The following is a 4,858-nucleotide window of genomic DNA, read 5'->3' on the forward strand; positions in this document are numbered from 1 at the left end:
GTATACCGGGAACACCCTACCAGACCTGCCGTGTACAGGGAGCACCCCACAAGGCCTGCCGTGTACAGGGAGCACCCCACAAGACCTGCCGTATACTAGGAACACCCCCACAAGACCTGCCATATACCGGGAACACCCCCACAAGACCTGCCGTATACTAGGAACACCCCCACAAGACCTGCCATATACCGGAAACATCCCACAAGACCTGCCGTATACCGGGAACACCCCACAAGACCTGCCGTATAACGGGAACACCCCCACAAGACCTGCCGTATACCGGGAACACCCCCACAAGACCTGCCGTATACCAGGAACATTCCACAGGACCTGCTGTATACCGGGAACACCCTACCAGACCTGCCGTGTACAGGGAGCACCCCACAAGACCTGCCGTATACTAGGAACACCCCCACAAGACCTGCCATATACCGGAAACATCCCACAAGACCTGCCGTATACCGGGAACACCCCACAAGACCTGCCGTATACCGGGAACATACCCACAAGACCTGCCGTATACTAGGAACACCCCCACAAGACCTGCCATATACCAGGACCACTCCACAGGACTTGCCGTATACCCACAAGACCTGCCATATACCGGGAACACCCCACAAGACCTGCCGTATACCGGGAACACCCCACAAGACCTGCCGTATACCGGGAACATACCCACAAGACCTGCCGTATACTAGGAACACCCCCACAAGACCTGCCATATACCAGGACCACTCCACAGGACTTGCCGTATACCCAACAAGACCTGCCGTATACCAGGAATACCCCACAGGACCTGCCGTATACCAGGAACATTCCACAGGACCTGCTGTATACCGGGAACACCCTACCAGACCTGCTGTATACCAGGTACACCCCATATCTGCCGTTTTGGAGATGCTTTGACCTATCACAATTTGTCTCTTGTCAGTCACTGAGTTTCATGCTGTTTTGCAGGTGAATAATGAAGGAAGGGCTCGTGTATATACAGTATACAGCTGTGCCCTCTCTGTTACATTAGACCAGTATGACATATGATTGCTGGATTATATTTGCTCTCTGACTTTTATGGTTGTTACCTGCAGTTTTGCCTGAGAGCTCAGTCTCAATGTCCCAGGGATTCGGGGGTTGCAGTTCTTCGGAAATCAGATCTTCAAAATCATTTGATTTGCAAAAACAGCAACAGATGGAACGAGGCAGAGAAAGAAACTAATTTATTTCTCAGGAGGAAGACGACTGACGACTGTGGAAACATCTGACATGGTGAATAGTTGTGTGTTTTAGGATGACATCTCGTCGTCTTTTAGTGCCTTGAGATTATTATTAGAGTTGAGCAAATTTTAAAAAATTTGGTTCCGATTACGATCGGCAGCGAATATTGTTTTTGCAATATTTGTCCAACATCATTGGAGTCAATGGGAGTAGAAATGACCAAAGATGGTCGGAATCGATCATCAAACAAATTCGGTACGAATATGGCAAAATTAGGACACCGATTCCGAACATATTCGCTCTACTCTATTATCCTTTTGTTTCTGCTTCTCAACAACTGTAATAAGAGTTAATATCATATGTGGAGTACGTCAATGACATCTGAAGACTCCTATCCAGAGAGTAGGCCGATACATGGCTCATAATCCAGGAGCGGCTGCAGGACAAACACATAGGCCTGGAAAATTGTACAGGGGGGAGGTTTGGCAAATAAATCATTGTGGGCACATACCCCTTTACCACACCCTAAGGGTATTCCCATCTCCAAGATTCTGTCCCCATGCGTAGCAATTGTGAGAATAATATTCACAAAAACCTCCAATTAGAAATGTAGGATAGTTCTTCTGATTTTCTATGTCACTTACCCCATGTAGGGCATTGTAGTAGCTTAGGTGTCTATGGTTACGACCACCAAGAACTATCACTATATCATTGGTCGTAACTGCAGAAACCTAAGCTACTGCACAGTACCCTGCACATGGGATAAGTGACATAACAAATCAGAAGAACTATCCTACATTTCTAATTGGAGGCTTGCGTGAATATTTTTATTACACCTGCCACATATTGGGATAGGATCTTGGAGATAGAGTAATATCCAAGTTTTGTGAAGCGTTCTTGGAGCGGAAACTCTCCAAATCCTTCTCAAAAACTTGGGAGTCACTGCTCAGTTTCTGCTCCAAAAACTCAAAAAGACCCCCGTGAGGTGTGTGCACACAAAAGGTTTTTTTTTAGCCAATCAAAAACCTTTTTAGTGAAAACCAATTCTAGAAATGCTTCTTTGCAGAGGTTTGGAACTTTTTATTTTTTTTTTTGCAGCCTTTTGCTGGGACCAGGCCTAGTTGAGTGTTTCCCATGAGGAAATGCTTGAAAAGAAATAACATAACCCAATATGAAAAAAAAAAAAAAAAAAAATGAGCAAATTGTTTTGATCAAAAAAGCTTAAAAGCCATTCCACCATAAGGTGTATCCCAAATGGGACAATGCCCAGCTCTTGTGGGTCACGTCCAAATAGGTAAGGGCAGAGCATGACCCTTCCTAGAGGGCGTTTGCTCATTTTGTTTTTTATCTTAGGTTTTGTCTGTTAAATGGCCCACGTGTGAATGCGCACCTACGCATTTGCCCTTATACCACCAACATGTACTCTGGCTCAATTATTTGGTTCTGTAAAAGAAGTGATATTTGCATTCTTCCCCTCCCCCGCGAGGAATTTTTCAAAAATCCCCAAAAATTGCTCAAGAGGTGGAATACAATAATTATAGAAATGATCAGGAAGTCTTTCAAGCAATTTTCATAGCAGAGCTGCTCTAAAAAAAAAAAAAAAAAAAGTCCTCAAAAGTAACTGTCTGCACACACTTGGCCTGAGCTACGTGACCTCAGTTTTGTTTTTATTTTTGGAGCAGATACTTAAATTGTCTATTAAAAAAAAAAAAAAAAAAAAAAAAAAAAGGACTTTCCAACTCATTCCATGGGAAATGCACTTTACTGTTCGTGTAAGGCATTTGAGCCACCTCCTCCTTCATCCTGACTACTAGGTTTTTCTTGTCAGATCCTAATCCCAATCTGTGCAGTCCTGGTTGGAAGGCTTTAAAAAAATAAATAAAAAAAATTAAAAAAAAAGTTTTTGTTTTTTTAAAACTATTTAGGAAATTCTTCTGGAAAAGAAAACCAATGTTACGGTGTATTCATATGGAGTTAATGCAGGGAAAAAAAACAAAACAAAAGTCAGAGTAAGGGTGTGGAGTTTTTTTTTTTTTTTAAGCAGCTCTAGTCCAAAATCCTCCTCAAACTCATTTCCGTAGGAAATCCACTGTACTGCCCATATGAGGTTTGAGGGGTTTTGAAAAACTCCTGGTGGAACTAAAGAAAATGCAAGCCATTTAATTGAAGTGGTGCTTGAAGGAAACCTCTCTAAATATGCACGATCAAATGAAAAAAAAAAAAAAAAAACCCCTTCCAAAGTCCTTCAGAAGTTTCAGGAAAAGAAAAACTTCAGGAAACGCCTTCTTACCGGGAATTTTTGTAGAAATACTTGACTGCCTGAAACTAAAAAGGAAAAAAAAGAAACAAAAAAAAACAAACCACTATGCGCATATTTTCCTAAACTCGTACACTAGGCTGAACATGAAAAAGTAGAACCGCGCACAGTTTCTGCTTCCCCTCCTGATCTGATGAGGCTGCGCGTCAGAAATTGCAGCTTCTGTCATGTGATAGAGGACGTGCGTCCTGGATCCGTAGCACAACCGGCGCCCCCATCTGGAGGTTTCGGGAGTGTCATCCATGAGCTGAAGGTGCAATACTCTGCAGGACTCGCACCCCTTATACACATTTATAGGCGAGCGCGCACTTTACACCGCTCCTGGGCGGGTTTTTTGTAGCTTGCTGTGGACTTTGGAGTCCTAATAAACCGGTGATAAAAGACTTAAATCCACATTTTTACAACTTGAGTTATATAGGTTATCTCAGTCTTACTATTGTCTCTAGATCGGCCGGAGGTCATGTTATAATGGACTTTACCCAATAATACACATTTAGCGACCGGAGGGTCAGAAACAAAGTGGCAGCCTGGAGTTAATCAGTCAGACATTACAATCAGGCTTGATCCTCCTTATCCCCACTCACACAAAATGGCCGGACTGCAGCATCGCGCGTCGGGGTGTAGAGGCAGCAGTCGCACCACATAAGCTGCAGTGGTTTGGGGCCAGGTTCTGTACTGATGCACAAGAGTTTTTTTTAAAGGATAAAGGAGGGTACGCCATGACAAAACTCAGCTGATAGGCTCATTTAATAAAAAAAATTAAAAATAATTAAAGAAGTGGGCAATAGCACCCAGACCTTGGTTTACTGGCAACAAATACCAGTTTCGGTAGCATATTGTCACAGTGGTTGTTCACACCGGAGTCAGCCACACAGGTTTCTAGAATTGCAGCTCAGCCTCAATCTGGTGAATAGATCTGAACCGCAATACCAGGCACAACCTGTGGATGGGTGTGGTGCTGTTTCTGGAGGCAAGAAGCATTTTTTTCCCCCCAACCTTGGACAACAGCTTTCCTAAAGGGATAATAGCAAGAATTACCTGGGACCCCCCCAATCACAAGAACGGAGCAAAGTGCGGCTGTGGCTCTATTCACATGTATGGGAGTGGTAGCCAGTATGCACTTCTGCTCCAATCATACTGGACCCCCATTTCCTGTGATCGGAGGGGGTCCCTGCGATCAGATTCCCAGTGATTACATGTATCACCTGCCCTATGCTTAGGCAATAAAGGTCGGTGGAAGGACCCCTTTAATTGGCCCCATAACTCCCGATACAATGGAGGCTGCAATATGTAGAAGTCGACTGCCCAGAAAAGACTCCACAACAAAAC

The sequence above is a fragment of the Ranitomeya variabilis genome, chromosome 7 (assembly GCF_051348905.1).
Source record: "Ranitomeya variabilis isolate aRanVar5 chromosome 7, aRanVar5.hap1, whole genome shotgun sequence".
Classification (NCBI taxonomy): Eukaryota; Metazoa; Chordata; class Amphibia; order Anura; family Dendrobatidae; genus Ranitomeya; species Ranitomeya variabilis.